Here is a 12,711-nt window from a genome sequence, read left to right as displayed (position 1 = left end):
AGATAAAATCCCTTTATTCTGGGGAGGAAAAACTAGAGGGGAAGAAAAGACCAACAATTTGAAAAGTGAATATTATTCCACCTGAAGACCGTTTGCTCAAGACGTAACAATACTTAGATTTAAAAGCCCTGAAAATACTCGAGAGAATTTTTTCAGCAGTGAAATTTAAGTGTCTGCAAATGTGGTTATGAAAATTAGAATGAAGGAATCACTCACTAGCACAGCTGGAGAAAAAGCAAGCACTGCTCTCCTTTTCAATGTTTAAAAACTATATGCAACTTCCATGAAATATATTCTGGCAATGACATTTTTTTAGTTTCGTCCTAACAATTCAGAAGCTGATCATACTTCTCCTGGAGCTTCAGAGCAAAGGAGCAAGATATTTCTAAAATTGTTTTTTAAATTTTTTTTACATTTGTTTATTTTTGAGAGACAGAAAAAGACAGAGCACAAGTTGGGGAGGGGCAGAGAGAGAAGGAGACAAAAATCTGAAGCAGGCTCCAAGCTCTGAGCTGTCAGCACAGAGCCCGACACGGGGTTTGAACCCACAAACTGTAAGATCATGACCTGACCCACAAACCGTGAGATCATGACCTGAGCTGAAGTCGGATACCCAACTGACTGAGGCACCCAGGCGCCCCAAAAGCAGGATATTTCTGATGCTAGATGGTTCATAGGGGCCTAGTAGGGGTGCCTCCCTTATGTTCACAAGGTCTGCAATTTGTTCTAGGACACATTACACAAAAGTCTAGGGGAAATTGCTACAATTCTACTTGCCACAACAGGATACTAGTGTCCATTATAGAGAGCTCAGACTCCTTCAGTAAAGATGATGCTTTTGAGTTTTTGAGGTGGATGTCACTGTTGATGGTAACATGGTAAGATACAACACATTTCATGGCTAAGCCTTGGGGACAGAATCAGATTTTGGCTCTTGATTTTTTATATTTGTCAAAAAAAAAAAAAAACCCACATGAATTTCCTTATTCTGTATATAAGTAAGCTTTTATATGTTACCGATATTTCCAAGGCAATTATATGTTTGTAATTTTCACTGTTAATTAAATTAAAGTAGGTAAAATTACATGAATAAGAAGTCATTTATATTGGATTTTTAAACTTATTATTATTTTTTATTTTAGAGAGAGAGAGAGAGAGAGCACACAAGCAGGGAGAGGGGCAGAAGGAGAGAGAGAATTGTGAGCAGGCTCTAAACTCAGCATAAAACCCAACGCAGAGCTCAATGGGATCATGACCTGAGCTGAAATTAAGAGTCTGATGCTCAACTGACTGAGCCACACAGGCATCCCTATTAGATTTTTCTTAACCCCAACTTCTCATTGAAGTATTCACCAAAAATCAACAATTGATAGAACAATAGTGATAAAAACCATGTAGATATATTCTGTTTTTTTTCTGCCTAGGTCATACTGCTTTTCAAAAACCATGCCATATGTGATGCTTCATGTCCTTTCTGCTTTAAGACTCATCACAAGCAACTGATCAGAGCTTTATATTCCCTTAAGACTATCTGCCTGGCTAGGAAAAGATCATATATCCCTCCTGAACAGTTATTTCTGTTACCCACAATTTATTATTTAAAAAAAAAGGTATATGAATAGGATACCACTATTAGTTAATATAGTTAACTGAGAGAGACTAGAAATAAAATATTTCATAATTATTTGCTGTACCACATATAAAGTGGGTATCAAACATTTTATAATAATAAATTAAAATCTTTTAACATAAAATATATTAAAGTCTTGCAAAATGTCAATAAGTGCTTTCAAAATAATATTTAAAAATAAATATTATTCACTATAATTAAAGAAAAACACAATTCTTGTTTTTATGCAAAACAAGAAAAAATGGTATTTGGTTTCTTAGAAAATTTAATGATTTAAACCAAGCAAGAGTAAAATAACTGAGGAGCTATAAATTGTTCTAATCAGAAGTAGTGGGCAGTAAGGTTGCCTATTCTTTCAAGTTATTTTTATACATATAGTATTTTTCAATCATTATTATGATGGAATTTGTTTTGAGAACTGAAAAAAAAACTAATTGTGAGTTTTATCTAGAAGAGTAAGTAATTTAAAATAAAGTTTAAATTTTTTGGAAACATAATGAAAGAGGACATTTTGGGTTTAAGTAATAAACTGTATTTAAGACTAATATTTAAAATACAAATTATGCATTTATGTATAAGTAAATTAAATCAAACAAGTGACTCTCAAATAAAAAGTATTGGGGTGTTTGGGCAGCTTAGTCGGTTGTGTCTGACTCTTGATTTCAACTCAGGTCATGATCTCGTGGTCATGGGATTGAGCCCACATTTGGCTCAATGTTGAGCCTGGAGCCTGCTTGGGAGTCTCTCCTCCTCACTCTTTGCCCTCTCCCCCTCAAAATAAATAAACTTAAAAAAAAAAGTAGTTACATGCATATGTATATATACATCTTATAATTTAATAATTATAATAAAATCATTAAAGAGCTATTGAAAAAAACTTTTAAATAGAATATTATTAGTGAACTGAAATCAATAGTAAAGAAAGCTAACGGTGTTCAGAAGAGTACATTTAGGCAGCAAATGAATACATTGAAACATTTGTAACTTAAAAAGTAGAAAGTACACATTAAACAGCATTTACACCAATTAAAATTATGAAGTTTCAAAAAAATGATTCAAAATGCTGTCAATGGTTTCAAAGTGTGTTTTAACAGTGAACATTAATACAGATTAATTGAAAAATTGAAACAGACAGGCTCATCAGATTCTGCCAAAACCAACCCTACTCCAGATTGGAACTATAAACTCTGGACAAAATACAAATAAATGATGTTCTGAAGGCACTAAAAAGTAAACAGAAATGGGCAGACTCTGGTGACAACATTTGATACAAATTTGTCAAGGTTTGGATATCTCTATTTTCTTAGATTTTACCCTGAAGTTAGGCCCAAGATACCAACATGAGGGATGGCTTAAACTTTGAAACACACACACACACACACACACACACACACGGGCACATAGGTGGGAGAGGGGAGAGAGACAGAGATAGACACTGACAGATGGAGAGAAATCTATCTTCCTCTGATGAAGAACTAAAAATCAAAATTCGGAGCAATCACAGTCATTGGAGCATTAGTGGAAAATCTTCCAAGTCAGTGGGAATCCTAAAATCTGTGTGCAAAATCTGCCCAAATCTTTGGGCTATGCCCTGAATCATACATACTTTCATCAATGTAGCTAAACATATAGGAGCTGAATAAAGGTTGAGCTGCCACACAAGAGACCGGGTTGGCAGTTGATTTCAACTGGGTTGATCGCTTAATAATGGAATCAATAATTTTCAGAAGAGTAATGCTGAACTGGAGTTTCACAGTATAACATTTACAATATCCAGGATAAAATAAAAATTATTCAATATAACAAAAAGAAAGAAAAATATTATAGTTTCTCAAAATAAAAATAATTAACAGAGAATAGCCAAGATAACCAGACGTTAAAATTAGCAAAAGAAAGAAAAGTATTACAGTTCCTCAAAAGAAAAATAATTAACAGAGAATAATCCCAAGATGACCAGATGTTAAAATTAGCAAATATGAATTTTAATTTAGATACCACTGTCAATAAGCTATGGTCAATAACATAAGAAAAACATACTTCCAGTGATAGAAAAGATAGAAAGGTAAATGATAAAACAAATACCAAAACTTAAAGAATACACATAGAATAATAATAAAAAAAACACTCACTTAAATAAATTTATTCAGAGTAGTGATCTAGTGAACGTAATAAATCCAGTGAAATTGAAAATAAATGAACTAAAATCATCTAAGCTGAAGAAGAGAAAGAGAAAACAATGATTGAAATGAAGCTAATCTTTGGGAAAGCATATATACGTGTATTCCAAGTCCCAGACAAGAGGAGAGTAATAAAGGGAGAGGAAAAATATCTAAAGAAATGATGACCAAAACATCCAAAATTTGATGAAGGATATAAACTTTCAGAATCAACAAGTTCAGCAAATCCAAAGCAGTATGAATAAAATATCAACTATGCCTTGGCACAAAAATTAAACCAATTTTTAATTGAAAACAAAGAAAGAAAATGTTGAAAATGCAAGGAGAAAATACCATAGATCATAGAGGGGAACACAAATTCATATCATCCATGCATTTTCATCTAAAACTATGGAGGCAAGAAGATATTGAACTGAACTCCTTAAAGTGCTGAGAGAAAAAGCTGTCAACCTATATAAGTCTATATCCAGCAAAAACATTTTTTAAGCATAAAGTGAAATACATACATTTCTAGATAAACTAAAGTTGAGAGTGGTTAACAGATTTCTAGCAAGGTATTAGGTCTGTGGAAAGAAATTGAGTTCATCAGAAATGAGAAGTATCTGGAAAAATATAAAATACAACAATTTTATTTTATTTATTTAGAATAAAATGGATTATTTAAAATAAAAAGTATAATAGTTTCTTGTGGGGTTTCTCATGTATGTAGATATATTACATAAGATAACTACAGCATGAATTATAGCAGGGGGCTTAGTTAATGGACCCAGAGAGTTACATGGTTTATATATTTTATGTACTGTGGACAATATTAACTCTAAGTAGTCTATGAACAATTAAAGATAATTTTTGTCATCTCTAGATCAACTACACACACATGCACAGACACACACACCCACACACACACACACACAACCCAAATAGCTGTAACATAAAAGCCAATAGATAAAATGGAATTTTAAAGTTATTCAGATCACTTGGAAAACAATATAGTAATACACTTTGACATATTTTAGAATTCTTATTTGTTAATTAACCACCTAATGATTGACACTTACATAGTAATTATATAACAAAGTTTCATTTTACAGAAACACTGATGAATATACTGGCAATGTTTGTTTGACCATTTATCATTTTCTATTTACTCAAGTTTTACATCCAAGAGTTGTATACATTTTATTGTGGGGATCATTACTATTTTATTTTACAAATGTCTTTGCAGTTGTAAAGGCCATATTTTAATTATTCAGTCCTTTTCTTTCTTCTCTCATAAACATAAACATCTGTGTGGAGTTAAGGCTTCTTATTTTCCTTCCATGTTCTTTGCAATAATGTTACTGCATTTCTAGCTCAATAGCTTTTACCGGTACTAAGCAGTGTGCTCAAGAGATTGGTTAGGAAAACAGATTACAGCAACCTTGGAGTACTGCAAGGTTAAGTGATTTGACCTTGGTCACAGGAAAGATAAATGACGGTACTAAGAGCAGTATCTGGCTAACATAAGGAGCTTATTTTAATCTATTCTTCAATGTTAGTTTCTAAATCAGAGATTTTGCTTTAAAAGTACAGGGAAAATAAGCAAGGGAGTGACTCAAATTAAAATTTGCATCAATTCAATTCTGCTGTCTTATTTCAATCTTCCAAAATGATACAGTTCTTTTGCAGTAATCAAATAAAATGGATTCTGGACAGTAAGTGTTTATCCAGGTGGATGTCTGAGAAACAATTATTTGAGAACCACAGCAGATTAAGCCCCGAGTTGAAAGAGTCTGAAAATTTGGTCAAGAAGCCAAGCTCAATATTCTCTAGCACTAGAGACAGTTAAGAACAGCTAGCACATTATTCTTAGAGTCTTTTTATTTATTTGTTCGTTCATTCATTCATTCATTCATTCATTCATTCTAACAAGGTACAATTAAATTAAAAATCTGGTGGGCGCCTGGGTGGCTCAGTCGGTTAAGCGGCTGACTTCGGCTCAGGTCATGATCTCTCGGTCCGTGAGTTCGAGCCCCGCGTCGGGCTCTGTGCTGACAGCTTAGAGCCTGGAGCCTGTTTCAGATTCTGTGTCTCCCTCTCTCTGACCCTCCCCTGTTCATGCTCTGTCTCTCCCTGTCTCAAAAATAAATAAAACATTAAAAAATTTTAAAAATAAAATAAAAATCTGGTTTCTGGAAATGAGCTGAGATGAATGGATTTTCAGAATCACAGAGAAGAGACCATTTGCTGGTCTGGAAGTGAGAACAAAACGAGGATAGATTGTGTTGTAGTCACTATGATAAATACTGACTACATTCATCCTTCAAGTGTGTTTTCTAAATCCACTTTGTTATCCCAAGTATATTCACTTGGGATAAATGACACTCACCTCCATAGTCTGTCTCCAGGAGTGATTTTAAAAGAGTGATTAGTCAAAGGAATTTTCAAAAACTTTATTTTTATGTAAACATCCTAAAATATAATCATCAGTAAGAAAATAATTTCTAGACATTTTCTAAATATACATTTTACTCTAATTTTCATTTTACTCTAATACTCCATCATTGATCTGTGCTATTTCACAGTGCATGCTTTATACTTCCCACCACAGAGGCCAAGGGAATTTGTAAATAATTTTACTGTCTTATCTAGAGGGTAGAAAAGTGACCTAGACAGGGCCAGGCAATATTTTCCCAGAGCAAGTGAAGTCAAAGGGAAGTCTTAGGTTTTCATTTGTGCAAACGGGTAGTAATGATGTCCTGAAGTTAGGGTGGTATTGTGTTGGCCAGGTTGTGTCTGCTGCCTGTTTCTTTATCCTACCTTGTTTCTGTGGCTTCTGCCCAATTCACTAGCCTGATTCTCTAACTTATTTTGAGTGTTCTAATAAATTCTTTGTCTCAAGATAGCCATAGTGACCTTTTATGTCTTGCAATCAAGAACTTTGATAACAACAACAAAAAATCTATTTTTAATTTTTTTAATGTTTATTCATTTTTGACAAAGAAACAGAGAGACAGAGCATGAGTGGGGAGGGGCAGAGAAGAGGGAGACACAGGATCCAAAGCAGTCTCTAGGCTCTGAGCTCTAAACCAAACCCATGAACTTCGAGATCATGACCTGAGCCGAAGGCAGGCACTTAACTGACTGAGTCACCCAGGCACCCCACAACAACAACAAATATTCAGTCTATAAATAAGTATGAACTTTAGACTTTTCTACAACATCTGCAGATTTTAAAGGGGTGCCTATAACATTTTTCCCCAAACCTTACTACTAGTTTTGAGTCATTTGGGCTAACCGTTATCTGTCAACTTACTTTTTATTCCTGTTTTGTGAAACAGAGAGGCATACATCTGTTTTTTCCATGATCATCGTTTAAGTAGCCAAGGTTTTTTAGCTTCCTAAAGTAGCACAAAATAAGGTAGAGATGTAGATACCTGTTATTGTGTTAATGCTTTTAGTGCCAGATGGTAAAAAAGAGACACTTTCTTCAAAAGCCAAAAAATTGAAAAGTAAGGTCTGTATAGAAGATAGAGAAAACTCCTCAACCATTTCCACATTTCTGAATCCCTTTCCAATTTCACCTTGATTAAAGCACACAGCAACTGTTGCTATCATAGGAGAACACATTTTGTTACTGTGAAGTTTTACCCTTAATTAGGAGAGGTTTATTCTTAGAGATTTCTTCCTAACTTTACTTTGCGAGCTATTTTTTACTTGTTATATTAAACTCTCCATCTTAACTTTAAATTTATCGTTTGATTCCCTGTCTAGCATCTAAAAATCAGAAACAAAAAATTCTTTAAAAAAGAGTTTATAAATTATCAACTAATAGTTTGATTAAAAGCACAGGAAAGTACTGCATGAGAATAGGTCATATTTATTATCTAATTGCAGGAAGGAACATGAGAATATGAGTAAGGAAAACAGTTCTCCATTAGTTTACTATGATAGATTCAAGGACCTGATTAAAAAGCAACTCATTTTAATTTGAAATGAAATTCAACACACATCAGGCAGAAGACAATCGACATTTTAAAAGTAGTACAGGAAAACATATCAATGACATTTTAGAGACAATTTATCAAGTAATGCAGGCAAAGCGGTGCCTTCCTCAGTACTTCCTCATCCAGATGGGTTTATTAAGGAGGATGCTAAAAATTAAGGCAAATATATTACTGATAATGATGGATGTCTTTGCACAGGAAGAAATTTTGTGAACAAAACACACCAAAATTGAAAATGGAATCTCTCTTTCGTGAATTTTCTACTAAAATAAAATTCCACATTATTAAATTGGTAGCAACATATTTTGTAGGATACCTAGTAGTGTTTGTTATGTATGTTCTGGGAGATGTTTAACAGAAAGATAATTCTTGTAAACTTGGGATTATAATTTATCCTTATGAAAAATGTGAACTTAAATAAGTATTCAAATATCTGAAATGTCTATATTTAATGTTTTCTTTATATTTTAATTGCTTTGATTGTTTTTTAAAATGTAAGCTGGAAAGCTGACATATTTGATTATTGAAACAAAATTTCAAAATGTTAAAAGAATTCCTTAAGTACCATTAATAAATATTAATGAACAGTATTATTATGTCATAATTTATATAGATTCATTTAGCAAAATTATAGATACTATTTCATTATTTCTTAATACTTATAAATTAGAATTCATGTGATAAGTTATCCTAAAAATCTCATCTACTCTATCACTTATTAGAGAAATACCCATAATTGCTTTAAACTTTTTTTTTACTTGAAATTTTGATAAGGAGAGACCAGATCAATCCCAACAGTATTATCTAAATGAAAGTTGCATATTAAAGTTTTGAGAAATGAGTAACTTTACAGCAACATAACTTAGGGTGAAGGTATACATAATTTTAAGGGAATATTAAAAGCAATCCCTCATGTAACTCCATCATTCTGATGCCCTTCATGGGGACATATTGGGGAATAAGAAGAAGAAGAAATTCTCTTTTCACAAAGAGATTATAAGTTAGTAAAGAGGTAAACAGATGAGGTAGTTCAATAGAAATATAAGGAACACGTACCAAAGCAATTTTATGAAGGTGATTCTAAGTGCACTGAAAGCCTTGAAGAAAGACACAATGAAGTGTAGGAGTCTTGAGATAAGCCAAGCTATATTGGGAAAAGCAATATAAAGAGAGGAAGCAGTTTGTTCTAGAGGAAGTTGGAAAAAAACATTAACTAGGGAGCAAATTGCATGTGATTTTCTGTGTTTTTCCCAAAACAAAGAAAATGAGATTTAAGTGCTTTTCAAATAAAGTATGATAGAGATTTTGAGTCTCTAAGAACTCTAAGTACATAGTATATAGACGTTCTATGCAGTTATGTTAGAGAGTTGATTAACACTGATTCTTAGCTGTGTTAATAGAGGATGATTGAAAAATAAATCTAGATATACGTATATTCATATACATATATACATATACAATATACATATACATACACATATACATATATACATACATATACATATACAATATACATACGTATATAATGTACATATATACACATACAGTGTTCAAATGGCCTCCTAATGGAGCTAGTGTACCTATAGAAAGTGAGCATTAGAAAAGCATTAAGATCACTGCTTTGTAGATTAAATCCTCAAAAAAGCAAGGTAAGTAATAACATTAGTGTGGCTATAAATGAAATTAAGAGCATGCTTTGTACATTGGCTATAGGAACCGTATTTTTGTTTTAATTAGAGGAGTCATTTATTTTAATGTGTTCATAAAAGAAGTCATATTGCTAAGATTCAAATCACAATAAATAAGGCATAAGTAAGAACTGTATACAAGTAATTTCAGTGTTTAGTTTGTTTCATTATCTTGTGATGTTCTAGAAAAAAAAAGAAATTTGGGTATGGATGACTCTGTTCTCCCTTCTACCGAAAGTGAAAGAAGAATCTAGCTCTGTTATGTTAGCATTATTGCCTCTGTGGTGACATCATGAAGTGTCCACTAAAAGAATTTTTCTTGTGTTTATTTTTTTAGAGAGAATGACAGAGTGTGAGTGAGAGAGAGAGAGACACAGAACCCAAAGCAGGCTCCAGGCTCTGAGCTGTTAGCACAGAGCCTGACGTGGGGCTCAAACTCATGAAGTGTGAGATCATGACCTGAGCTGAAGTTGGACACTTAATCGAGTGAGCCACCCAGGCACCCCATGAAGTGTCCATTTTAAAAGAATAACTTTGAAAGTCAGAATTTCTCTACAAGAAAAATACAAATAAATGCAAAAAGTCCATCAAGCAACATTTTTTTTTAATGTTAAAACCCTAGGTAGCTACACCAAAATCGATTATATTAGAAAATGTTTCAAGCTGCTGAAGAGGGCCCCCATAATGTAATCCAATGTAATTATCTTGCTTAAAACAAGCAGAATGAGAAAAAAAAAATTGAAGGTAGATATATTTTAAACAGATTTTAAAATTTTAATTTTCTCATAGGAATAAATAGGCAGAGCGAATACATTGTCTTGTACTATATATTTCTTCAATTAAAGAAATTAGCCTGATAATCACAGATACATAGTACTTTTAAAAGGCATTTATAGAGTTGGAATTAATTTCAGCTACGGTTTAACTGAAGCTTATTTCAGAAATTTCTAGGGCAACATAATTTTAAACAGGCATGGGAGGGATGCACTGTCCATCTCATTACCCAGTGGGTATGAAGTAATATTCGTTAACAATTAAGGAATAGACTTTTGAAGTGGAAAAATAATTTTTCAGTAACCTTTACAAAGGCCTCAGACATGCACAACCAAATGCTCACTTGATAATGACACTGTTAGGTCTCTACTAGAGAAAGACCAGTTAACTGCAGGCAAGCTCCATGCAAGTCGCTGTTCATCTCTTAACCACAGATGAAAAAGGCTGATGTAAATCAGTCAACAAATGGGCATTTATTAGGTTCTGATGCTGGAAGCATTTTCCTTTTCTTGGCATATGGTTTCTAATCTCTCTGTCTTTCTCTCTCTCTCTCTCTTTCTCTCTCTCTCTCTCTTTCAACATCTCCTTGCTAAGTTAGTACTATATGGTCAGAGAGCTCAGTTCCTTCATAGCTAACCTTCCTTACAATGAAATTGTTTGCCAGAGGGAAAGATAACAATCACCACCACAAGCCAATAACAACAAAAATAGCTTTGCCCTAAGACTTATGTAGAACTTTTATCTAGTTTTCTTCTTTGTATTTATCTGTTTGGGAGAGAGTGTATTAGAACTGTAAAAGTGTGAGTTTGGAGGAAAAGGTTAAAGAAAACTCTCACTTAGGCTTACCACTAACATAAAGAAAAAGATTCTGCACAATTTAAACTAATCTGGGAAATATATAGTGGCTTGGGAATCATCAACCATTACCAGCATCCTTACAAGTAATGACTTTTATTGTCTGTGCTTACGTCCTCTGCATATATTTTCCTTTATTTTTTTTATTTTATTTATTTATTTTTATTTATTTTTGGGACAGAGCGAGACAGAGCATGAACGGGGGAGGGGCAGAGAGAGAAGGAGACACAGAATCGGAAACAGGCTCCAGGCTCCGAGCCATCAGCCCAGAGCCTGATGCGGGGCTCGAACTCACGGACCGCGAGATCGTGACCTGGCTGAAGTCGGACGCTTAACCGACTGCGCCACCCAGGCGCCCCGCATATATTTTCCATTAGAATCTAGGCCAGCAGTTAGATGCAGTCTCAGTAGCTTACTGTTTGACAATGGAATTGAGGAATTGTGATTCAGCCATCCAAAGGGGACACATGAAAACCTGCATTTGTTGAGGCTACTGGATAGTAAAAGAGTTTAGGAGGAGCCAAGGAATTGTTTGGAAAACTATTTTCTGGGGATATTATTTTTTCTGTAAAATATAATTGATTTGATGGTGAGGGTTTATATTACTTTCATTGGATCCAAGTTGTGGTATTATATAACTTTCATTTGAATTTTATTGGACAATATAGCAGTATAAAATTCAGATCAGAAAAAAACTTATCAACTGACTTCTCTACTGAAATATGATCTCTTGAGATCAGATTAATTAATGTCTTGTCATGTTCCATTTAAGAAACTTCTGGTTATAACAGAGAAGAGATATCATATGAGCCTTCATTGACCAATGTGTTGATATCATTCTTGTCAAGTTAATACAAAGGCCTGGATAGAGGTGTCTAAAACTCTGTAGTTCTTTATTCCTGAAGGGTATAATAATTCAAGTTAACACTCTCCAGCTAACTATTAATAGCTTTTAAGAGATAAAGTATACTTACTTGACCTCTAGGGGGAACTCTAGGTTGATCTCAGTGACTCACGTCCTTTGATTTCATCTCCAAATACATGGACAAATAAAACTACCAAATATTAAGGATATTTATTAGACTGTAATATAGGCACAGCTTCTCTTTTTTATTCAAACTTGACGTTTGGTCTCTTTGAGATTTTTTTCTCTTTTATTTGTTCATGCTGCTTGCATCAGAGGAGGCTGGGGTGATTTTACCCAGAAGTTTCTCCATCCAATGCCTAAGCCCTGGAAAGAATTTTCTTATTCAAGTTTTTCTCTGTCATTGGAATAGTCCATTGAAATTGGGTTACAGAAAGAGGGGAAAGAAGTAAAATAAAAGTTCAGTAGTAGTAAAGGCCCTTCTATCTATATGTGTACCTTGTGGATTTTCTAAGAGGAGGCTACAGAAATGTTGGCAAGAGAAAAGGATTCAGAAATTCCTGATTTAATGTCTGAGGTGACTGTCTGTCTCTACCTTCTCAAATAAGAACAATAAAAACAAATGACATCTAGAGACAAGACTTAGCATCTGAAAGAAAAGATCCTATTATGTTTAGTTGGGTAATAAATGGTAAATGATTCAAACCAGTTCATATTTTTCGCTATCTGTTTTCCT

The sequence above is a fragment of the Puma concolor genome, chromosome A1 (assembly GCF_028749965.1).
Source record: "Puma concolor isolate L17-30 chromosome A1, mPumCon1.1.hap2, whole genome shotgun sequence".
Classification (NCBI taxonomy): Eukaryota; Metazoa; Chordata; class Mammalia; order Carnivora; family Felidae; genus Puma; species Puma concolor.
The sequence above is the reverse complement of the archived record's forward strand: the minus strand, read 5'-3'. Positions refer to the sequence as shown.